This window comes from Ochotona curzoniae, unplaced genomic scaffold (assembly GCF_017591425.1).
Source record: "Ochotona curzoniae isolate NIBS_2020 unplaced genomic scaffold, NIBS_Ocur_1.0 contig_2688, whole genome shotgun sequence".
In the NCBI taxonomy this organism is placed as follows: domain Eukaryota; kingdom Metazoa; phylum Chordata; class Mammalia; order Lagomorpha; family Ochotonidae; genus Ochotona; species Ochotona curzoniae.
Genome location: NW_024465553.1, coordinates 10,591,608 through 10,617,373, shown reverse-complemented (window position 1 = coordinate 10,617,373; position 25,766 = coordinate 10,591,608). Strand labels below are relative to the sequence as shown.

At 42.5% G+C, this 25,766-nt stretch overlaps 1 protein-coding gene across 1 annotated transcript in view; it reads left to right on the top strand.

The window, feature by feature from the left end:
• Window positions 1-2,700: 2,700 nt before the first annotated feature.
• FLRT2 (fibronectin leucine rich transmembrane protein 2) overlaps window positions 2,701-25,766 on the top strand; it is an 82,359-nt gene continuing 59,293 nt past the window's right edge. The window contains exon 1 of the mRNA XM_040975583.1: window positions 2,701-2,758. The gene's annotated coding sequence lies outside the window, so the exon portion shown is untranslated. The remainder of the gene's footprint in view (window positions 2,759-25,766) is intronic.

The window sequence follows — 25,766 nt, the reverse complement described above, 5'->3', positions numbered from 1 at the left end:
GGTGGCCACGACACGAGAACGCCGCAGGCTGAACCCAGGCTGCTTTCGCTTGCAGTGAGCGTGGGACGTGGGAGGTAGAGAGGGGGCGTTACGTGCGGAACACAGGGGGGAAAGAGAGCGATCGCGTGGCTGAGTAGGGCCCAGCAGGGTCCTCCCTGAAAGATCCGGCCGCCTTGCTGACCAGTCCTGGGCTCGGCGCGGTCACTTAGCCTTCGCAATCAGGTCTGAGATCAAGGTGACCAAGTTGTGATGGGGGCACTCCCGTGGGAAAGGTTCCTGGGACTGTTCGGGCGTTGAAGAAACCAGGAACAATCCCGGAGAGTGTGGGGCTCCCTTTGAGCGGCTGCTGCCACGCACCGGTGGAGGCTGAGGCTACTGATTCTGTGGTTGTAGACGCTGTGTTCTTGGCACCTCCCAGCAAGATGACATTCGCTGCCTGTTCCCCCTCGGATTAGCATCCCCAGCCGTGCCCCTGCTCCCGGGAGAGTTAGTAGTTAGTCACGCTCTGAGTTTGGAGAGAAGACGAGCTGTTTGCGTGTAAGTCAATGCGTTTTCCTCGCCGCCCTTCGCTTAAAGGAGCCGGAACGGCATGCGGCGACCCGGAGTGTGTGCACGCGTGTGTCAGCGCCGGTGTCGGCGTGCGCCTTTGCGCGGGCGTGCGTCTCGGTGGATCTGTGCGCGGTTTGGGAAGCAAAACTGAGCATTAGTCCAAACTGCCTTAACAAAACCCGGGCAGTGGGACGCGCGAAGGTAGCAGACACAACAGGGATGCAAAGGAACTAATAACAATTGGGGAAGTGGTGCCAAGTGAGTCAGGCTTTGAACTGAAGTCAGGGACAGCGGGCGCGCCTGCCTGGAGCGCGTCAGGAAATGATCCCCAGTTTGTCTTGGGCTCCGCCCCATTCTGCTAACACCCAGAGCTGAGCGGATCCCTAGGGTGTCGGTCTTGGGCCGGTTTCAAACTCGCCGTTTGCATCTCTCGGGGCCTCCCGACAGCGGGACTCGGCGCTCCGCAGCGCTTGGCGCGGGCTCGCTCTCCCTCTTCTGTTCGGATCCAGTCTCCGGACTTGTTAAAACATGACAGAAACTTAGTGGAGCCTGGGAGGAGCAGCGAAGAAGTGAGAGAGGAGACGCTGCATCCCCCACCCCCACCCCGTAGAAAGAGTCTCACACCTGATTTTCTTAACATTGCTCTTTAACCTTTGGAAAGAGGAGGAAAAGCAGTCTGCGTACACACGGGGCTTCATTAGCTATCAAGCTTGTTTCTTCAGTCTCGGAGGCCTGAGCTTATTGGTCCGCAGCAACCCATGGGGACACTGAAACGCTCTTTCTGCTAGAAGCCAGGGCTGAAGGCAGAAGAAGGGTGTCGAGATCATCAGGTTAAATTCAGGATTATTTCTCCTATCCTGCCCCACATTAAAGTTGTTCTAAGAAGGCTGGGACTGAGAGAATCAGGGATGGGGCGGGGGAGGGGTGGGGGCACCTCGCTACAATTGCCTGTATTTGAAATAACGCCATTTTGGTTGAGAGGCTTGCTATGTGTTTTTTACTCTCTAATTTTTCATTTCGATCATGTCTCAGTATCCAGGTAATCTCTTGCCTGAAAGTACGATATTGGGCACGCAGGGGGAGCAATGGTGTGTCTTGGCTCGGATGGTGATGGCGTTAATTCCTAAGAGCAAGGGGTAGGTAGTGCAAGCACAGGGTGGAGAGACGGGGGTGGGGTGCTTGCTGGGAGGAGGGAGAGGAAGGCAGGGAGAGAGAGAGAGAAAGAGAGAGAAAGGCGCGCAGGGTCAAGGTGGCTTCAGCAAAGGTTCAGCTCAGGGCGGACAGGGTTAAAAGCCGAGACTGACTTTGCCTCTTCGAAAGCTTTAGGTTGCAGCCGCTCCTCCCAAGCATTCTTTAAACCAGAGAAGTGGGAGGGACTGCGGGAGGGAGGGATAAAGCGAGGGAGGGAGGGAGGGAGAGGGAAAGAGAGGGCTCGAGAAGGGGAGCGCGCCAGAGCGCGAGGGACGGAGGGAGAGGAGGAGCGAGGGAGCGGTGGAGGCCAGCCCGCGAATTCATTACTGTAAACATCTCCCGGGGGTGTCAGGAGGGGCGGGGGCCGCGGCGCCTACTTTAGCCGGACCGCGTCGGCTGGAGGCAGCAGTGTGGTCGGAGCCACCTCCCGACCCGCGCAGGGAGGGCCCTGCACTTGGAGTGAGCCCCGCGCCCGCCCCCGCGCAGTCCGGCGCAGCGCCGCACGCCAGGCTCGGCGCGGTCCGCACACACGCGTCCGAGATCCTCCGTCCCCGAGGAGCCCCGGCGCCACTAGCCCCCACTTCCCAGACTTCTTTGGGGTTCGTGGGCTCTTCGGAGTCAGAGAGGGGGAGGCAGAGGAGGGGAAGGAGGCGGGAATCGCGGCTGCCGGAGCCCAGAGAAAGTGGCATGCCCGAACCCTGGAGACGGAGGTGGCGGAGGACGGGGGAAGAGGATGCCGCGGCTCCGTAGGGGACGTAGGCGAGAGCGCGCGAGGCGAGTGGGGCGCCCCGGCGCCGGCAGACTGCGGGCAAGCGCGCGCCGCTCCGAGGCTCCGGCCTCCGCACCCCTGCGCCCCGACACTGCAGGCGACAGGGCTCCGCTCCAGCAGCCACCACCGCTGCCGCTGTCGTCTCCACCGCCACTGGGAGGACCCGGCAAAAGTTTGGATCTGGGGGAGGGCGCGGCGCTGAGCGGGATTACCACCAGGGCTGGAAGGAGACCTCGAGAACCTTCTCAGGTAACGCCGCCCCCCTCCACCCCCATACCTTGCCCCTCCACTGGGCTCTTCCTCCATCTCTCAGCCTTTCTTGGCACCCTGTCTGACTGAAAGTGCCACGGAGGCGAAGTTCAAGATCCCGGGGCTGGGCGCCTAGCACTGGCAGAGCCACAGCCACGTTAGAGGGGCCCGTGGTGCGTCGCTGCCCGTCTCGGGCCGCTGCGTGGGCAGGCGAGTCCCTCCAGGAGTGCCTGAGAACCCTGAGCTTCAGCTGGCGCCTCGTGCTGCGGCCCTTCTGAAATGTGGAATGCGAATTCGGGGCCTTTCAGTGTTCAGAGAATTGGTGGAGGGACCTCTCGCACCACATGCCCCCCCAACCCTTCCCCAGACTTTAGCATCTTTAAAATTGTAATTTGGCCCTCTTCTCATTCTCCAGCTCCCGGTTAGTTACAGGACGGCGTATTTCGGGGGTGGGGGTGGGGCTGGGGGGGGTGTTGTCAAAATTGCAAGCTAAGGGAAAACATACCCTTGGCTCTTTGGGCATCCCTGGAGTCCTCTCTCCCTCCCACCATTCACATCCTGGCCTCATAAAATAGGAACTTTAGAAGTCACGTTTTCATTGAGAGGTGAGATGAGAGGTGTTATTTTGTGGGTAAGGTGAATTCGGTGTGTGTGTGAGATGGAGCCGCGGTGTTGTGTACAGGCCAGCTTTTCTAGGTGGCCTGAGGCACCCAGAGTGCCCGGGGAGTGAGTGACCCTTGCCTGTGCTTGATGGAGGGTGGTGATGGGGTGGGAAGGGAGCAGCGGAGAAGACAGCAATTCTCTCATGAACAGCCTTAAGATTGAGAAAATCGTCTGCCGCTCACCCTGGTGGCAGAAAGGTTAGAGCCCCGGATGCCCCAACCCCTCTACCGCTCCCCACATCCCCGCGTGGAGTTTTGCTGCTATCATCTTCATGATGATGATCCTTATTTATTCACCTGGGAAGTCATCGCATCTTCCCTTATGAACGGAAAACAGACCCCTCTGAGCTTTTTAAAAATGAATTCTAGTGGAGGGAATCTCTTGCACAGCTTACAGTAAGCTCATCAAGAAAGTGCAAAGCACACATCCGTGTAAATGCTGCTGGAGGAGTGCAAGGTGCTGATTCCTTTACATGCTGCATTTGCTATGCAAAGCCTCTTCTAAATGGGAGCTATTGCTTCCTACTCAGCTGGGAGGCTCTTTAATCACACAGGGTTTCAGGGAGCTTTGGAGCATGTCCACTCGCTCACAGGCTTATTGCCGAATTTATTATGTCTAACTTCCCTCAGCCAGAAGCTAATGTGAAGGCGAGCCTGCATATCGGGCCGATATTGTGTGTGGGTTTAACTGGTATGACCTTATTAAATCTTCAATGAAAGAATCCCCAAAACATTTTGAGGTAAATAGAATGCAGGTTGGTATTTGTCCAAGGATATATTTGGTTGTTGCAGCGTGAATGTGAAATTTTAGGTCAGTATCTGAAGTCTCCTGACTCCATTATTGAATTTTTCAATCACTGAGGCAGGTACACGGGATCGACAAGACACCATATTAGAAAAGAATCAATCTCTGACGGTTACACGTGCCCTGAAAAGTTGCTTTCCATCCCTACAAGGTGATTGCTTCTGAAAATGTAGCTTCTTCATTTCCTCTCTTCCACGAAAGCCTGAAACAGGATAGAATCTAACTATTTAAGGCTATTAATAATCCCAAAGGGCAGTGCAACATCGTGCTGTCCTGTGCAGTTGCAAATGCCTGTGACAGAGGAGGGCATGAGATGAAATTTTAAACCGGAATCCAGGTCTCTGCCTGTAGGTACTAGAAAGTGTAGGGACTTGTAATGTCTGTGCTATAGAAGAGTCTCTTGCAAACCTAGCATGGAAGGAATGGCTTTTTTTTTTTTTCTCCATGTCCTAACACTTTCCCTTGCAGTCTTGGAAATTCCAGAGGATGCTCCTAACAGAGAGAAAGTAGATTTTCAAATAACACGTGCTGGGCTGCTCTGGAGTAGCCAAGGTCGCCTTGGGTTTCCCTCTGTGCTGGGTTTCAGGTGGTGTGATCTTACCAGACTTTGACTTTGATAGGCTAAGTCTGATTTGAACCGTCTCTGATGCCCCTTTCTTTCATATATTCTGGCCTGCTGGAGAGTTTGTTTTAGGATTGAGATGTAGCTCCTTAAAGCAAGCTTCTATTTTCCGAGTTTGAAGCTATGGATTAGAGAAAGGCTGAGCTATGTACCAGACTAGAAGCCCTACTCTGTCTGCAGAGACTGGGGTGAACAGCTCATCTAGTTTAACTCTTCAACTTTGCACTTCACAAGGGAGATCTGCTTCTGCTAACCCGAGTGTCTAAAGCTGAAAACCAGCAAGGGTGCTGGGAAGGATTTAGGCTGTGCTGGGTTGAATCCTAAAAGGTCAAGGTGAAAGAGTATATGTGCAGAACAGCTCTTTCTGGACAGTCATCTTTGGATATCTTTAATTTCAATTCAAGTTCATTTTTCACTAGGTTACTTTAATAACTTTGTGGTTTCTGCCACAGTGATTCAAATCCAGTCCATTAGTGACCTCTATCTGTGAGAAGTGAGCGCTCCTTGTTTTTCTTCTCATCAAGAGAATGCAGATTGTGTCTGTGGGGGAAAAACCCCCACCGGCCCCATAATTCTTTCAGAATATATATATATTTTTTTTTAATAATTTGAGTTTTCTAACACTGAGTTTAGAATGGACAATGAATATTTGACAAGGGCAATAAAACGTTTTGGGCTAATAGACTACCAAAAGGGTATTCTGTATGGTACTCAGCATACATAGAACGCCAGTGCTGTCTGCTGCCACTTAAACAACTGCACAATTGAGTAGACTCTTTTTCCAGATCCTACCATGCTGCTGAACACAAGGGAGAAGTTATTGTCCCTAAGTGCTCAGATAACAAGGGAAACGTGAGACTAGCTCAGAGCGAACATGGGGTAAGTAGACTCTGTCCTGGTAGTGTGCATGTGTCTTTAAATTTAGCTGTGCCTCTCCTGTGAACCACCAGTGCGGATCAAGGACAAGGTGGAGTGTGAGAAAGATATTTATAAACAGATGGTCCTTTTTAAGGAGACTTTAAAAATCTGATTTTTTTTTTTTGGTCCTCTAAATGTGTTCAAATAGAAAATGTAATTTTAGTTGATTATCCTAGAGGCTAATTGACGACAAACTTAACTGAATTTCTTAGGTGGGTGGATACCATTATCTGACATTTTCCAGATGGTTTTTGGAATAGTGGTATTTGAAAATACGGAATGTTTAAATGGTTCTCATTCTTTTTCCCAGTGTGGTTTACCCTCCAAAGATATTTTTAAGACCTATTATTATTGCTATTAATGATAAATAACCAATATAGTACCCTAGGCTATTTTTTTACATTTCCTACCCATCAAAATTTGTTTGCTTTCTGTGAAATTGGGTTCTTCTTGAATTACATGTGTGGGAGAGAATTATTTATATCCTTCTTTTTTTTACTGCTTTCAGTAATAAGTGACCTCCCATTAAGGATCTGTTTATGATAAAACACACACACACACACACACACACACACACACACACACGCCCCAATAGCCATGTTAAAACAGAGATTCTTTTCAAGGTTTTAAGTATGTTCCTTTTTCAAGGGCTATGACACAAATATTGTAATAAAAATATCCTGTGTTCTGACGAATACAGAGACTTACTTCAGCCCCATGGAACAGTAAAACACTGTATTAGCAAAATAATCATTGGTGTTTTGAGTACATGGTTAAAATCTGTTAGAACCTTCATTTTTTTTTTTTCTTGGCGAGTTTCACATCTATGGGTCTTTTGGGTTCTTTGATTCCTTCTACTATGGCTCTTTGAAGTGATTCAAAATTAAACAGTAGCTACTTTTTTTTTTTAAGGGAAATTCATCATGTTATGTTCAGGATTCCAGAAGAGTTAATGATGCAGAAAAAGTCCTGTAAAACATCTTTCTAAAAGAAGCCCTTCTCTTGCAGGCTTCCCACTCACTGGCCTCCTATACCATTTGCAGTGAATTGGAACTCCGTTATTTATTTATTTTTTCAAATACCATCTCTAACTTAATTTAGTGTGGGATATGTTTCTGCAAAAGCGAGCAGAGCCTTGTATCCTGAACAAAGCAGTGTCCTTGTTACTGATGTGTAATAATAAGGGAAGGTCAGAGAAAATATCCTGGCCATAATTTGGGAAGTCAAAAGGCCACATTCGTGGTTCTGAAGCACAGCTCAGTTATTTTGCTAATATGTAATAAGGGTGTACATTTTGGGAAGTTTAGTGGCTAAAGATCTTGCCCGTTTTTCTGGAATAATTCACAAAATAAATTGCTGGAGCTACTAACTCATTAGAACAAGGTCCTGCTGCTTTCTCATTTTCTTCCCAAGGTGCGTTTAAGGGATTGTGCAAGGAACTTGGGAAAGGTCTTCTGTTGTCAGCTCACAGATCTGTTATATTTTAGTTCTATTGATTAGATGGTTCAAAACACAGATAAAAGAACCTGCCCTCCGAACCTTTGAAGAACCAGAGGGTGTTTAGACCTAAACCCATGGAAAAAAAATGTCAGGCCTCAGAATTCTTAAAAGCTGTTGGGATTCAAAGCCCTGCAACTACCTACCTCAGAGAGTGAGAGAACTGTGGCTCCCTAAACCAGCTCAAGAAGATACTGTCGGTTACCCTGGACAGAGGTCATTTGACCAAATGGAAAGCATGAGGCATGTATGAGTACTAAAATAGGTCCACATGCTGGTGTCACTCAGCCTCAGCTGCCCATGGGTGCCATTTTCGTAAGCATCTAGTGTCAGAACGGCCTTAGGAATCGTTTTCTTTTCTCATGTTGCTCTTAAACTTAGATTTCAGTGCTTAGAAGAAGGAAAGGACTCAGGAGATTACAGAGAACACGAGAGGTTTCAGTGAACCGTTATGATAAATGTTGGTCGTAGAACTTCCAGGGAGCTCTGTTTGCCTTAAAATTTTATTTATTTGTTTATTTGAAAGTCAGATTACATAGAAGGAGGAAGAAAAAGAGAGAGAGAAAGAGAGAGAGATATCTTCTGTCTGGCTCTTTAGTCCCCAGATGGCCACAAGAGCCAAGGTTGGGCGAGGCCACAGCCAGGAACTCCATCTGTGTGTCCCATGTGAGTTGCAGAGATGCAAACATCGGATCCATCTTTGGCTGGTTTTCCCAGGCCATTAGCAGTGAGCTGGATACAAAGTGAGGTAGCCAAGACATGAACTGGTGCCTATGTGGGATGCCTCTATGCCACAACAATGGGTTCCCAGGGAGTTCCTTTTAAAATCAATTTTAAACTATGTTCCTGTGTGTTCTTGTTTCCGGTGCCCCTGAATTTTTCAGTTCTCACATACTGGGTTTCATTTATTGCTCATGTCTCTCTGTGTGCATTGTCCGTCTAGTTGCCCATCGGGTAATTAGAATGAGGTGAAGTGCAGATTCCTAACACCATGTGGAGCTGGTGGTGGTGGACCTTTATTTTACACTTTCTTACACAGGTGAAGAATGCTCCAGATGCAACTTGGAGATTTTATTCTTCGCAAACTCAAAATGATGAAGTAAGATTTTTATAGGAATAGTAAAAAAAAAAAAAATCTATAAATACCTAGGCTTGAAATAACTGTATTTCAATATCTCTAATGTAATATGGGATTATTAGTCTGCTTCTTTTGAATAGTTGTAGTTATTATGTAGGCATGTGATACTTCAGCTGTGACAGATAGAGGGAATTTTCTTGGAAGAACAAGTGAAAACCTGAATTCTCATGTCAGCACACTTTTTTGTGTTGACCTTGTAAAAATTACTTAATATCTTGGACACTTAATTTCCTTCCTGTAGAGTTTAACAGAACTTTTGAGTTGTGTATGATTAATGCATGTGAAAATGCCTCAAAAACAATACGATACAACAATTCTCATAAATAGGAATTGTTCAAATTGGTAACGTTTATCACTGAGTGACAGCATGTGGTCAGATAAGCCAGGCGTTGTCTCATTAAGATGCTAGTCAAGCTAGAGTTTCCTGTTCTAAAGGAGTTTTCCCTCATGGGGGTGGCATAGCCCCAAATCAGTGAAGTGGCCGGTGCTTCCTGAAACATTTCTTCTAACATCTATTGATGAGTTATTTCCCTCTGTGGCTTACCCCATTTCGACACATGCATCCTTTTCAAAAGAGTTGAGTTCAAGGCCCAAAATTTCCTCCCTTGCCAAGTTGACATGATGTTGGAAACTGAATATTTCATAAATGGATTCCATGGAGCATCTTTTTTTGGAAGAAATCACCAACAGTTCTAGAGATGGGACTGTTTTTATTTTCCATGTGCTTTTTACTTAAGTCATCCAAGTTGCTTTTTGTGAAAACACTGCCCATGGTTTTTGTTTTTTTAATTTGATTTTGTAAAATATGGCAAGACAGGTCAAAAGACTAAATTTTCACATACTTGGCAAACTTCCTTAATCCATTACAAATAAATAGAAGGTCATCATTTATTAGGACTCTAGCATACATTCCAAAGCTTCGCCTTATTTTGATTTTGTTACTATAACTAAGCCTTGGAGGAACAGTTCTTTGCAGCTTATGTCTGTTTATATTTTTGTGGTTGTGAGATTTGAGATGCTTTTAGTTTTAAGTGCTCCAAGAGTGAGCATTTTCATTTTACTTTTCATTTATTCATATTTGTACCTTTGTAAAGGTTGTTGCTTGTTTTAGATTTCAGAGAACATGTGTCAGTATGAAGTATGTTATCATAAAATGTATGGTTAAGTATTTCTGTTAGTCATTGGATCTGTGAAGTCTGTAGCAAGGTTCTTTTTCAGTTTCTCATTTGCGACTTGCCAACATCTTCCTTTTTTTCCAGGTTGAGTTGTTCACTGTAAAGTATGAAACCATAAGACCATATTTTAAGATAAGTTGTTTGTATAGTTTGATAAAATGTATCTGAGTCCCAACAAGTGTGTTATACAGAGGAAGTACTGGTAAACCTCACAGCCAGGTGGTGCCACGTTAGGACATATGCCCCTACTTAGTAAAATAATGAGAGTTAAATTGGGCATGGTCTTTTCCAGGTAGGTACCAGGGAAACTGTAAATGAAGAAAAGCACAAAATTCTGTTGAAACGTTTTTACGTGAATGACCTGCTACTCGTGAAGATGCTGTGATTCCTGTAGAGGCAGGAGGTAAAGACAGCAAAGATGGCTTTCTCATTCACTATGAAAGCATTTTTTTTTAAACACTTACCATGCGCCAGCCATTGACTTTCTTTAAGATGGGAGACTCCAGAGATAGTGTAGAATCTTTGCAGCTGAGGCTGCCTAGGCTGATAAGAGGAGTTGGAGACCTAACGGCCTTGCGGTTGTATACTCGATTGAACGCAGTGACTCAACTCCAAGAAGAGTGCCAGGAATGTACACTGAAAAGTGAAAGAGCTCTGTATTTGAGAGGGATCATCCCAGGTTCGACTTCTTGCTGTGCCACTTGCTATTTTTGTCAGTTTGGCCAAATTTTGAAATGTCTTTGAGTAGAAAATGAGGCAAAGCACTTTATGCTTCTAGAGCTATTCTTACTAGGATTGCAATAGTTATGTAAACTGCCTACCTGTTCTGACACATAGTAGAGGCTTAATAAATGCTGGCTTATATATCCTTTCATCTTCAAAATGACACTGATTTTATTGTGTTACTTTGACCCTCTACAAATTTTTCCTTTCCCCATTTTCTCTGGAACCTCAAAGAATGTTTTAGACCTATTTAAGCTTGACGCACTTTCTTTGGCAAAATAGAATTTCATTATTTATGCATGTAACAAAGCACGAAAAGGACAGCAAAGGAAATGAGCACTTCACAGAATGGTGAAAGGAGCTTAGGGGTGGTGGTATGCAACACAGGATGATGGTGGAAAAGGAGGCCCCGGACCAGAGAAGGAGACAGAAGCAAGCGCTTGTCTTGGTTTAGGGCATCACAGGGCAGTATCAGTGTTATCCTGCTAAAATTGCCTTGTTGTTCTTGTTTGTTTTTGTTGTTCATTGAAATTGCTTTTGGCAGTTGAGAGACGTGTGTCTGTGCACACTGGTCAAGCCCTTCCCGACCTCAGGGCCATTATTCTAGTAGCCAGTGTCTTCAGATTGCCAGGAACCCTGTGTCAAGACCTTGACACTGAGCACAAGGGCCTGTGACTGATATCTTGTTACTAATGTATGGAGGTTTTGGTAAAAATGACTTTTAAACACTTAGTTCACACAAGTTATTCCATAATTTTTGACAGAGCCATGAAAATATTTTATTGCAAGAAGATTAACATGTAAATGATTTTTGTGCTTGCACGGCGCTTATTCTGTCTTTAGTTTTGCTTACTTAATGATAGATGTTAGGATCAGAGTTAGATTGTCAGTTTAGTGTGGAAATATTTCTTTCAAGGGGTGATTTTCAGTTCATTTAAGTAAAGGAGCTTCTTACTGCTTTTTTGGCAGATCTTTCTAAACAAAAGTAGTACTCAGACTTGCTGGTCAATATGAATAATATTGGGATTGGTTTTGATTTATTATTTTAAGTGCATGTATTCAGAGTGTAAATTTTAAATTCTGCTCCCCAGCTAATATTTGCTTTTCATCTGTGGAAGCTGAATCTTAAAATATAGGGATACAAGAAACTTATAATTAACTAGATGTTAGCTGTGTTCCAGATCTTTAAGTTGGGAAACACATCATAAGTTCATCTTGTTAGGATCACATAATATATAATGTAACTTTTATGCATGTCATGAATCATGGTGGAACAAAAAAAACCAGTATATTTTGCAGTGTATTTTGTGAGCTGTTAACACACTTGTAAGTGGCTTCTGCATCAATATTCAATCTGTGATAAAACAGTAAGACCTTGTTTTTCTACTTCAGAAAATCTAAGAGATTAAAATTCTTTGAGAAATGGTCTTCAATATTTTTTTGTAGATCCAAATAGGTAAGGAAAAAGTTTAGCTGTGCTGACAGCAATGGAATTTGGAATTCGATTTTAATAATCTCCAAGTCCCAAAGGAATGCCAGGCAGGCATCCGTTGGAGTCACGAGCTTATAACTAGGGGTCTGACAAACATTGAATACTTGCCTTGTGCCAGGCACCGTGCTGTTTTGTGCTAGGCACCAGAGATGTTCTTCCAAATAAAACCTGGTCCCTCTTACACAGAAGTCTGATGGTTTGGCCTTTAGTGTTTGTTTTCCAAAACTGGCACATCCATCAGAATGGCCTGGAAGAAATGGTTCAAAATACAAGTTCCCCCAGTCTTAGGCCTGGAACATTCATCAAATGTGCAGTTAATCCCGAAAATGTGATTACTCAAAAGCTCCCAGGAATGAAAGCAACTAACCTGGATAATTTATGGGTATTATTCCTGGTTTAAAAATTCAGTGATCTAAATTTCCTGGTTCACATCACTTATGAATTTTGCTAGCTTTTACTTCTTTTGAGTGTATATTACCACATAGGAAGTATGACTTAATTTACCCCACTCTTCAGGACAGGAACCTTCAGAGGAGCTAGGTACCACAGGTTCCTAGGTGATCTTATCATCACTGTCCAACTGTTTTACAGCTCTTGGCATCCTCAGAGTGAGTCTCCTCAGACCACATCCATCGTGGAAGCCATCATTCACTAACCTGTTAGATTCCCCGCCCCTCTGCTTAAAGCTCATCCCAAGGGATCTCAGAGCAGCGCTGAATTCAGCCTGGAGCGCCCATTCCCTGCCTCTCTGTTCCCCTGGTAGGGAGGCAGAGCCCTTTGGATCCCAAGCTTTCCTGTGTGGTTTACCCCTTAAATAGGATGCTTCCTACTCAGTCACCTTTTACACAACTTGTATATGACCTTGGTAGACATCCTTTGCCCTGTCACTCATTATTACTATTATTAATTTTATTAATCACTCCTTTCTCCTTGCTTCTGCAGCATTTTGCTTGAAACATTGTTGACCTTTTTTTGAAGGTTTATTATAAAGTGCCTGTTTACCTATGTGTCTCTCTCATTAGACTCCAGCAACCTTGGTTCATTTGTTTTGCTTCCCCAGAGCTAACAAAATTGCCTGCATGCACCAGTTTATGCATAAATGTAATTAAATGAACGACTGTGGGCTCATAGCAGCTGGTTTAAGAAGACAAGGTCTTCACAATCTATTGAGAGGGACCACTTCCTCAGAAGTGCTTCTTCATTTCCATGGCCAAGTTGCCTAGTGGAGACCCTACAGCCACCACTTTTGTGCCTTCCTGTCAGCAGGTGTTTCAGACAAATGCTTGCTGGTTAACCCAACCCTGATCACGTGATGCTCTCTAAACCACACATGAAGCAGTTCAGATGCCACATTGAAGAACAAATAATTTAACGTAATGGCATGTGTTTCTTGGCACTGAGCAGAAACTGTCGGCTAAGTAGATGTTCACACAGATGTAGTTTTCTGTAGAATGAAAACTCGAATCATTAGCTCTCTGTATCTACCTCAGCATAATTAAAGAGAGCAAGGTAAAGAACTTGTGAAAATTGGTATACTTGCTCTCTTTTGTATTTTTGCCACCTGTTTTTATTTCACTTATTTTATCCTAGACATATTATTTCCTGGAGGATAGCCCCGAGGAGCCAGAGCCTTCTGAAGAAGTGAAAAGAAGACTGGAACTCACAGCTCCTTAACCATCCTGTCTCTACAAAGCAGGATCCATGTTAGTCATCATGATGTCCACACTGAGTACAACAAAGAGAATATAAGGGTTACAGTAAATTCCAAGCTAATGTACGGTAGCAGGATCATGGTGGTTACAGAAGGCGGACTTTGGGTCTTTCTTGACAATGCTTTGCTACTTTGATGGTATTATCAGTTGGTGGACAGAGGTGACTCACATGCAAGCAGCCTGAATATCCAGTGCATTCCAGTACTTCCCCTATTTCCAGAAAATTTTTAGTGCCTAAAAATAGTAGAAGAGAATGGGATATATTTTGGTTTGCCCCATTCTCAAACTCTGGTTCCTTCTGGGTGTGCTATATATTGATAATATTTTCCACATCATTGGACAGACATATGGAAACACCAGAGATAATTTGTGATTTTAAGCATTACCCATTAATACTAGAGGTTTACAACACCACCCTAGATCTTCTGTTAATTTATCAGACTGTTTAGACTAACCAAATCGTGCTCTTGGGTTTTCAATTGTACGGGGTATTAACCAGTCATATCCTCATCCAGGAATTACATATAATAGTAGTAACAGCAACACAGAAATAATGCAATTACTGATAAGCTTACATTATTGCTTATGCAGTTCATGTATATTGCCACATGAAAATTATCATAAAAACCCAGGAATGTGTGCTCTATTGATTATGTTTGCTAATTAGTTTTAACATTACATGCAGGGTAACTGAAGTAGAGTTCCCCCAGGTTGCTTGTTTTCTGGTTATTGTTCATTATCTTTATAGATTGGTGAATGCTGGGTAGCTTTTGAAATCAGCTTTAAATTTATTTGCTCATGGCCTCAGAATTGAAGTCCGTGCCTCAGCGTCAAATGAATAGGAATGACAAGCTACTAACCAGGGGGTTAATGTTCCGTATTTGACTTTGCTGATAGGTAACTAAGAAATCTTTATGTAGCTTTTGTCATTTTTGAGTGAAAAGGATTCTTGGATCTCAGAATATTTCTGAATAATGGGAAAAGTGAGAGAAATTACTAATTTGAAAATAAAGCACGAGTACTTTCAGCACATTTCCGGCACTAATGGAAGTCTGTGGCTAAGTATGTAGTGATTAAGAAATACATTTATTGTTGAGAACACTCTCCATTCTTTCCCTTTACCCTTTTACCAGCACTACTAATAAATAGTTAAATGGATTGATTTGAGATTCACCTCCTTTTCCCTGTGGAGGTGATAATGGAGAATGAAATGACCAGAGGGCAGATAATAGCACATAGCAAGTAGCTTCTCAGAGGACCTTCGAATAATGGAGACTTGACTGTGTTATTATAAATAGGTCAGATTTAGTCCTTTTCTAAACCTATGTAATTTCTCAGCAGTGGACTTTTATTGGGTGAAAAAAATGGCCCATAGATGTGCTGGGAAATGCTTGTTTCACATTGATAATTGGGAAATAAGCATAATATGTGCTTGCAAGTCTTGACCAGGTTTGCTTGGACTTCTGACCATTCCTCTCTCCTGGTCTTTTCTACTGATGCATTCAACTCTGTGTCTATAACAGTCGTGTTTCTCAAACTTGCGGAGTGAATAAGACTCTCTAATTCATAGATACTATTAACTAAATGAGGTAATCCATTTCTTACTTTGCTCACTTCCCCTTTGGCGGTACACAGTGCTTCAGTCATTTCTGTGAGCTCATTTTCTGTCATGAGGTAACTGTGATTATTTTTGACCTAGGTCAATCTAGATGTCTCTTTGAAAGGATTGTTTATGGAAGTAGGTGCAAATTGGGTGTGGTCGCTGTTTGGTCAATGGCTCCATGGCCAACTAGCTCCACAACAACATGAAAACATCAGCATTGTTTAGCCCTCTGGTGAATTCTGTAGCGTTTTTTTCTCTGGGTATGCAAATCTAGTTGAATTGAGTGGAACTAAACCTGTAGTTTGCAGCTGACCAGTAACCAGCCTATGTAAATGAAATTTGAACAATATCAGTGTTGTTCGTTCTGGAAGTGGCTGCCTGGTTTGTCTGGACTGGACACTTCTGCAAAGGTTCAAGTTGTCTTGCTGTCCTGTTCTCCGCATTCCAGGTGCTGAATTCACTTGAATTTCCTGCTGGAACACGATGTCTGTATAGGTTGGAATGAGCTAGCAGTTCTTTCATTCACCTTCTTCAGTTTTGGAACCTGTTCTTCCCCACTCACTCTGTTTGCATTTGGCTGTTGTGTTTACCCCATGGGAGTATGTCCTTCCATACATCTTCCCCCTACATGCCGCCTACCTTTTCTTCCTCATTCCTGTGCTGGTAATATCCCATTGCTTACAGAGTCAAATCTGATTAAACTCCTAGACTTGAGACCTCAAGTTTCTTTTTTCTGAAGCTTCCCCTAATCTATCCAAAGAAAATTAATTTTCGTGTCAGCTTTTCTCTAGTTTCAGAGTGCTTCTTTAGTTTTATTCCAGTGTGATATAACACTCCTTTAAAAATTTTGTCTCCACTGTCAGATTATTAACTTATTAAGTCAGAGCAATAGGTCTGGAGGAGTTGGATTTAACACAGCTGTTGGGCCCTGAACTACTTCTACAAAACTTCCATATAAAGACTATGTTCAACCTACATTTTAGACTAGCTCCCATCACATTTCAAATATTAGGCAAGTAGATGTTTACAGTTAGTGCAGATAAATATGATGTGCATAAATTTTACGGTGATCTAATTAAACGTTTCTTTTGGTTTCTCCTTAGAGTGTTTTTCAAAGCAGTGTAGTGTCTGGCTTTGAAAACAGGAAGGTGGAGCATTCCAGTAGCATCATGAGTCCTCTGTTCTTGTTTGTAAAGCCTGTACCTTTTCCAGCCCTGTAGGCAAAAACAAATTGAAATCATCAGAGGCATTAGAACTTGCTTGTGTTGAACTGAATTCTTGTAACTGATGCTTGATGGCCAAATTAGTGGTGTGGTGGTTTATACTGAAGGAGATGCTTGAGTTAATACAAAGTCGTAGACTTCATTTAAGTTTTTAAGATACGTGAATGTTTTCAAAAATGCATCTCATGCTGCTCATTATTTTTGATTTTGGTCTTCCTTAGAATGGAGCTATGTATCATGGTGTAGGATGTGGGATGAGGGATGGCCGGGGAGTCTACATTTAGATAATTTGGATTTGAATCCTGGTTCTGCCTCAGCTGGCTACGATAACTTCAGCGTGTTTCTTTGACTCTGCATTTCCTCATTTACAATATGTTTGAATTTTATTTTAGTTTTATTTCAGATGCAGAGAGACAACGTGAATGACTGTTTCATCTGCTGATTCATGCCCCAATGTTAACAAGCAGAGCTGGGCCAGGTTGAAGCCAGGAACCTGTAGAACTCACTTGGGATTTCTGATACGAGTGGCACCAATGCAGCCACTTGCGCTATCTCTTGCTATCTCTGCTGCTTCTGAGGTGCCTGTCAGCAGAAAGAGCTATCAGAAGTGCAGGCGCTGAGGCATGGGCCAAGCAATCTGCTGTGAGGTGTAGGTATCCCAACTACAGTGCCAAACCTCTGCCTTCTGTCTCAATTTTTAAATATAGAAAAGGTGATAATTACAGGATTACTCTGAAGAACGCAAAGAAAGATGTGTGGCGCACACCAGGTACTAATGTGCATGGATTGCCTTCTTCTGTGCTCTCTAGCTTGAAGTTAGTGCATCTTCTGTGGCTTTTAAATAGCTATATGTGTTTTTTCTTCTATGTAGCCAAAGTAGTTGTGTATGTTTGATGTGATTTCCTTAAAGGATCCGTCCTCTGTGGAGCTGGAGGGACACTTGTCTCATTCCTACACAGCAACATTTATTTCTGGGTTACAAAGGAGAGTAAGCTTTTCTAATAACAGTCACCACCCACTCTCCAATAGGGTACCACTGTTCAAAAAGTCTTAAAATCCCTTCACTTTTTGGGAAAAAAAATTTCAGCAGTGTCATCAACTCAAAACTACTGTGTATTTTATTATCATATAATACTTTATTATTGCACTTTTTAATATTTTATTTTTCTTAGGCTGTTTATAATATTCTCAGAAAGGAATCACCTAACGAAAGTGCTCTTCAGCTTGGCTTCCTGGGAAGAAGTTTGAGAAGGAATTTTTTTTTCTGCTAAATTTCTGCTTGTCATTCAGAGCAGTGTTCACAGTGTATTCTATGGGGACAAGGCTCTGAATGTTTCCACTAGGTGAAATTAATCAAATAGGAGCTCCTAAGAGTGAACATTTAGTCTTAGAAAACCCTGGGGAATGTCTATTAGGAGATAAATAAACAATAAAGCATGATCTATTACAAAGAGGGAACCAGAAAAAAGACAAATCAAGCAAATACATCCATTTCAGGCAACGCTGTGGAAGACATTATGTGACTTGACACACATTTCATTTAGCATGAATGACCAATGTTATTATAATAAACTAATGTGTATTTTTTTCCTTTTTTCTATACTTTAAAATAATTCAGTATTATGAAGCTGCCGTAATATATCAAAATCCCACAGTTGTGGAATCATAGAGACTTATTTTATGATGCTTTTGTAGAAATTAGTGTTTTTAGTGTTTATTTTGATTTCAGTTCAACAATCTGTACACAGAATGTTACAAGATGTGGAATATTTTCCTTTAACCTAAAAGAAATTCATACTAAAGTTTAAAGTTGTAGTTTTTCTTCCTGTGGTACACAGGAGGAAATGTTTCATGGGGTAGATTTTAGGATTTTCTGTAGTAGAAACCTTTGAAATAACACGAATAATGGGCCTGTGTTGTGGCACAGTGAATTAGGCCATTGTTTGGTAGACTGGCATTCCATTTGGGAGTGGTGCGTGGTTCAAGTCCTGTCTGCGTTGGGAAAACAGCAGTAGATGGCCCAAGTTCTTGGGAGACCAGGAAACAGTTTCTGGCTCTTGGCTTTGGTTTGACTCCTGCTGTTGTCACTATTTGGGAAATGAAGCAGTAGATGGAAGACAACTCTTTTTCACTCGCTCGCTCTCTCACTGTCATTTTGCCTTTGAAATAAATAGACCTTTTAAAAGAACAAGAATAATTATCCTGGTGGTCAGCTTAGATTTGGTCATGATAGATGTAGAAACAATATCACCCTGCCCCTCCCCATTGCATGACTTTAGGTTGCTAGGTCACTAAGGTACATGGCCAATAGATTCCTGAAAAAACAGTGTTTAGATAACTTCATCCTTAAGTGACAGATAGATTAATGCTAATATCTAGGGAGAAATCCTTGAGTTCACATACTAATCCACAAACTAGTTCAGCTAATTTGGATGTAATTCTGATTCCACCTTCATCCAGAACTCTAACTAGAAGATAGAGTTTTAAATGTCCAGATGGATTTCCTTCTTTCTTCCAATGGAAGAGTATTTTGCAGATGAGGGATGCTAACCAGTATCTCTGCAAATGGGTAAATGAAATCCTGTAATAATAATTGACGTGGGAGAAGATATGAGGTTCCTGGAAGCAGAATGGAAATATTAGAGGAGAAATTTGAACAGGACACAAACATGAAGCTGATGGAAATGATCTTGTAAGATCTATTTTCCTTTACCATTACAAGGATAAGAAACTTTTACCCTACAGCAAAAGGCATTTATTTAAAAATGAAATAATCGCTTTCTTCATGTCCCTCCAGAATTTAGCTCTGGGAAAAAACCAAAGTCACAGGACTAGTGCAGTGGTATGGCAAGTGAAGCCGCTGCCTGTGGTGCCAGCATCCTAAATGGATGTTCTACTTTTGATCCAGCTCCCCTCTAAAATCTGGGAAAGCAGTGCAGGATGGTCTGCGATCCCTACGTACATGTGGGAGAGGCAGAAGTTGTTCCTGACTCCGGGCTCCAGATCAGCTCAGCTCCATTGCAGCCATTTGGGGAGTGAAGCAGCGGATAGAAGATTCATTCTCTTTCTGTCTCTCTCTTTCTTCCCTTTTCTCTCCCGCCATCTCTCCTCCTCTCGGTAACTCTGCCTTTTAAATAAAAATACGAACAAATCTTTACAAGTCTTAAAACTTACAAGCTCTTTAAACCTCCAGTTGTATTGTTTGAAGAAGCAAGGAGAGTATACCAAGTGAGCACCGCTGTAGTTAGATTTGACACCAGATAGAATCTCAAGCACAGCACAGTTAATCCTTATTGTAATTCAGTGTGCCCACATTTGATTTCTGTGTGTGGACATTGCAACCTTAGATGGATGCAAGCATGGCGAATGAGTGTACTAAATTACAATTAGCGAGACTGTAACTATTTCATGAGAAACTTGAAGATGGGAACTGTTTCAGCTTTGCTGTTCCTGTTTCTTTTATTTGTTGAAGTTTTCAGTCTGGTTATTTCATGTTATTTCCTTCCATGGTGGGTAGGGTGTATGTAACTATTAATGTTCCTAGATTCTCAGAAAGAGGAGGTGCTGCAGGTCATGACCCTTTCCATTTTATGCTCTTCTGTACTAAATAGGTATCTTATCAATAAGTGTTGTCATGACTTGCATATTGCGAGTAATGTAGTATACTTAAAAGCTGAATAACCTTGAGGGCAGGAGAGTTAAATTCTAGGTTTTGTGAGGACTCTAGAAAAAAGTTTTTGATGTCTGTCACATTATTTCACATTGTTTATGTCAATTTGTTCGTCTGTACGAGGCTAGGCAGTTCTAGCAATTCTCTGGCTCTCAGAGACTGGGGAGTTGGTATTACTGTGTAGGAGCTTGGCTCTGCATTTCCTCTCCTTGGGTTTGTAGCTGCCTTCACTGCTTAGCAGCTCTGTCGCTAGCAAGGTGCTTGACCTAAATAAGCCTCATTTCCTTTAATTTTTTTCTAGTATTTATGTGATCTGTTTAAAAGACAACATTAGAGACAGAGATCCATCCGTTCACTCACCCCCAAATAGCTGCAACAGCTAGAGCTGGGCAAGGCTGAAGCCAGAAGCCAGGAGCTGCACTCAGGTCTCCTGCATGGGAGGAAGGGGCCCAAGCACTTTGGCCGTCTTCTGCTTTTCCAGGTGCATTGCCAGACATGTGGAATGGAAGTGGAGGAGCTGAGACTTGAATGAGCACTTAAATTGGTTGCCAACATGGCAAGCTCCAAAGCCAGCTCTATGCTTCACTTGTCTCTATAGCAAGGATGCCAAAAAAAAAACCATTTAATAATTTGCCCTAAGAATTAACTTAGGTAATCCATGGGGAGCCCTTAGCACCTGCATGGTATATGTAAATGCTCAATGAATATTAATTAACAGGTCACCCAGTAGGGTCTAAAATAAATGTCAGCACTGCCTCCAGGAAACAACTGGCACCAATATGTCTGTTTTACCTAATCCTACACAACAAAACTCCCGAAAGGGTGGTGCCATGATGACTAGTCTAGAATGTCCCTGTGGCCTCTTCAAAGAGACAAATGATCTTTCTTGGAGTGAGGTCAAGAACTGGAAGATGATTTGTCAGTGGTTCTGTGGAGTTTTCCCTAATGTTGACAGGGAAAGCACAGGGACCTTTTTTTTTTTGCTTTGAGATTTATGGCGGGATTTGGAGGGCTGCCTGTGGAACCTTTGATGTGAAGGAGCTATTCCTGAGATCCTTCTGAGATACCTAAACTGCTCAAACTAAACAGTCTTGTTGCTCGTCTAGCTCATGCTTCTGCCACTGAACTAAAGTCTCTGAAAAGTTTGCCAGCTTAATAATATCCAGAGTGTGGCTTTAGAAGACTAGAGCAATGATAATTTTTTTTTTTTCCTGCAGTGCAAAGCATATGATTCCCACATGGAATATGAATGATGGGATTTTATGAGTTAAAGACATTCAGGCAAACAGAAGCTGACCTCCTCCCATATGATCTTACCAGAAGCCAATAAAGCAAGCCAACAGGTGGAGGGTAGCTTCTCTCTACCTGTTTCCTCTCCTCTCTCATGCCTGCTGTATTCTGTTTGCCTAAATGTCTTTAACTAACAAAATCCCATCATTCATATTCCATGTGGGAATCATACACTGCACTGCAGGAAAAGTTGGCTTTCTTGTTTTGATTCTGGTAAGATGATTTGGGTCTCTGCATTAGTCACGGTTATGAAATGTACACCTAAATCTATTGTGAAAACGTTCAAACTCAGCATCAGAATTGAGGGAATAGTGCAGTAAAAAAAAGGCTTATTTGCCAAGAAACATAACTGAGAATGACAAGTAATGATCAAGGTTTTACAATAGGCAAAATGTTTTCTAAGGTTTATTTATTTATTTGAAAGAGAGAAATTATTCCACCTATTGGTTCAGTCCCCAAATGGTCACAGCAGCTAGAGTTAGGCCCATCTGAAACTGGAAACCAGGGGCTTCTTCCAGGTCTCCCTCATAGGTGGCAGAAACTCAAACACTTGGGTCATTTGCTGCTGGTTTTTCAGCTGCTTCAGCAAGGAGCTGGACAGGAAGTGAAGCAGCGAGGATTTGAACTGGCAGTCACGTGGGGTGCCAGCATCAGACAGTGATCTCAGTTGCTAAGCCACAACAACAGCCCAACAGGCCGAATGTTTAATAGTCCCCTCCTCCATCAGTGGGGTCTTGCCGCTGAGATCATCTGATCTGAGGGTTGTTTGTCCTTGTAGAACATGCTTGTTTGTTCTTGTCCGGGTTTCATGGAGCTGAGACGTACTTCTTGTTCCTAGATCGTAGTGCTGATTTGGTTAGGATTCAATACATGTTGATGGGAGGAGAGGCTGAGGAAGAGAGGAGGGAAGGAAAGATTGAGGGAGAAGATGAAGTGGAAAATGATTTCAGCTTACTTCCAGTGTCCAGTGATTAAAAAGAGCTTTTTGTTTGTTTGTTTTGTTTTGTTTTTCTCTGCCTTAGTAGTCTGGAGAAGGCACAGACTTTGTTACTGAAGAAATAACGTTTGCAAATGAATTCCAGGGTGATTAAAGCTTGGCTTTCCTATGTGCTAGCCATAGTTATCCAATTTATGATTAAAAAAAAAAAAAGACATGCTAGATTCCACTTGCTTTTAGGGTCAGGTAGATAATTGTAAAGTTGATTTTGAAGCTTTAGATTTGGAAGAACATCTTATTGTACAAATAAAGCAGATCAGTATTTCTCTTCTCATACAGAAAAGAGGATATCTTTACATATTTTTCAAAGCACTTAATTTCTTGGTAGAGGATTTTATTATACTCTGTAGGATACATGTGTATTTAAGTTAAAAATGATTAGGTCAGCAAGTAGTCCCAAGTGCCAGAAAGTTCTAAGGACCAGATTAATGTGGTCTTCCATGGAAATTAAAGAAACTTTAATCTTGCAAAGCATTGTGTAGAAGATAAACACTTTCTTTCTCTCTCTTTTTTTAAATAAAGATCTACTTATGTTTCTCGGAAAGGCAGATTTACAGAGGAGAGACAGAGAAAGATCTTCCATCTACAGGTTCATTTTTCAGGTGGCCCCAAGAGTCAGAGCTGAGCTGATCAGAAGCCAGGAGCCAGGAGCCTCTTTTGGGTATCCCACATGGGTGCAGGGTCCTAAGGTTATGGACCATCTTCTACTGCTTTCTCAGGGCATGAGCAAGGAACCAGGTGGGAAGTGCAGCAGCCAGGGCATGAATTGGTGCCCCTATGGGATCCCGCTGCATACAAAGCAAGGATTTAGCCACTGAACCATCGTACAGTCCCCAGAGGGTGAACATGTATCCGCAATTTTTGACACGCTGTAGATGCCATTACCGAAGAGTGGGAAGCAGGTACTACGTGTTGTAGGATGGTTGATCATGTAGTAATTATAGGCTAGGGGCTGTATTTTGTTTTATTTTCCCCTTCTCTCCATTCTTTTCTCCTTCCCTACCCAAGCAGGGTGACAGTGGCACAGCTGGTTCTCAGGTGTCCTCAGACCATTTATATATGGTGTGTATATCTCTTTTAGATCTTTCCCTCCTCTGCCGAACTGAAATCTGATGTTCCATCAAGCACTGGCTTGCACATGTGAAGTTCAGTTCACCTGATAGGGTTGAAAATCAACACCTGCTTATGTTGTGAGATTTTTATTGGATCCATTGTTATTCTAATTTAATTCATGGACCAAATAGTGAATAGTGTGTGTGTGTGTTTGTGCGCATGCACACACACTAACATAATCCAAGGAACAACTACATCTCTTTAGTTACTCTTCTCTGAATTTAAAAATACAGAAGTGCTGTTCTGAATTTCAATGAACTCAATCCTGGTTAAAAGGAAAGTCCTGTGTCCCTATGTGGTGGCTGGTAAGGTCAGACTCTCGCTTCTCCTGTGGCTAAAGATATGGCTTGCTGTCCTTCACAGTCAGGGGTCAGTGCCCCAAGCCCTCTGTCCTTGGATAGGCATCCTATGCTATGTAACACACTGATGTGGATTAAATACCCATAGTGTCATGTCATCATGCCTGTCTAATGGAGATAGGTCTTAGGTAATGCAATTTGGGTCCTAAGAGACTTGGTGTGCAAGTTAGAAATTTGATTTTATTCCTTGCATGAAAGCTATCTTTATTGGAAAAGAGAGAGGGAAAAGTCTAAAGTGGTAACATCGAAGGTTAGCTTTTTTACTTCCAATTTCTCCAGCAATTCAGTTCCTGATCTAAAGGGCAAAGAAAGCCAGCATCTCTAATCCTGTTACTATGTGAATGTACTATGAATTGAACCTGTTGGCACGTCAGGCCGTCCCCAGACTCCTGGAAGGCATGCCATGTTAGCAGTGTAGCTGTTTCTTCTATATCTGAGAACTTAAAAATGAATCCAGTAAGGAGAGAAGAGAATTGGAAAAAATTTAATCAGAAAATTAGGGGATTTTTTTAAGGACAACAAGAAGAAATAAGCACACATAAGTAACTATACTTCTATTTTCTGACAATGAGATGTTAGGGGGATATAAGCAGAAGGTATATAATTAAGAAATTTACTGGTAAGTTAGTAAACTCCATGTTGTGAATTCAGATTATTTTTAGCTACATCCAGTGGTGTAACATATAAAATTGATTCTTTTAAAATTAGAATAATAACAGTAAGCAGCATTTTCTGGATATTTTCGTAAAGTTTTTATTTGAGAGAGAGTGAGTGAGAGTGGGAGAGAGCAGCCCACGAGAGAAGGATGGACAGAGCGAGTAAGCATCTCTCTTTGTTGGCTTCCCAAATGTCTCCACCAACCCTGAGCCTGGAGCTGGGAGCCTGGAACTCAAGCAAGGCATCCAGAGTAGGGGCAGGAATTCAATGTCGTGAGCCGACTGTTGCCTTCCAGGGTCTGTGTTAGAACAGAGATGGAATAAGAAGCCGGAGGTGTGAAGCAAACGCTCAACACTATGGCATCTTGACCACCGGGCTAAATGTCCACCCCCGCATTGTCCTTCTGGTTAAAGGCATTTATAATGAGATGGTGAATGCTGCTGGTTGTGCCTCGAGAGAGCAGACTTTCCAATCATACTCACCTTGTGGCATTTCTGTATCTCTGAAGTGATTTCTCCATCGTTTAAATGATAACTAAATCTTCTTTAGTTCGTTCCTCTATTGTGTTGTGAGGATGAAGTTATCATGAGTAATGTAGCACCTAGATTTAATAAACAAAATGAAACTAAGAGATTGCCATGCACACACCCAGATGGAGTATAAAACAAGGCAGTTTCTGCTCTGAACCATCGTACTTTCACCACTCATTGATATTAGAAGAAAAACGATGACTGCAGAAATAGAGACCCCTTCCTGGAAATGGAGCACGTAATGGACTTCCGTAGAAGTGTTCAGAAATGGGAGCATAGGTGAGGAAGGCTCCATGTATTATTTTTGCGCTTTGCATGGATTTGCCTGAGCATATGTGTATATAGAATATGTGTATGTGTGTGTTTTCAGTTGGGTTGTGTTACATTTTTATCATGCAGGTAGAAAAAAGGGCGAAGGGCTTTCATTATATTCATGTTTTTCAGAGAATTTGTGTTTTTATTCTTTACCATTTATTCTTGCTATAAAGAAATGTATACATATGTGTATATATATGTATATACTTACATGTATTTTTTAAAGTAAGTCATAAGCAGAGAAGAATACTGGATAGATAAAGAGTAGGGAGAAAATTGGAATCAGGAGTGGGTGGGTGCTTAGCTGATTTCAAATGAGAAGTAAAGCAGTGGATAATGTTCCTGGATAAATGTCGATATGCATTATTAAATGAAACAGCAGTAAAATATAGACTGTCAGAAGCATTTTTCTTCTCGAGGCACAGGGAGAATTGAAATGCGGTTTCAAAGGAAAAGTTTCTTTCAGTGTTTCTTCAATCATTTTCCGTTTGAAGCTTTAATTACAGT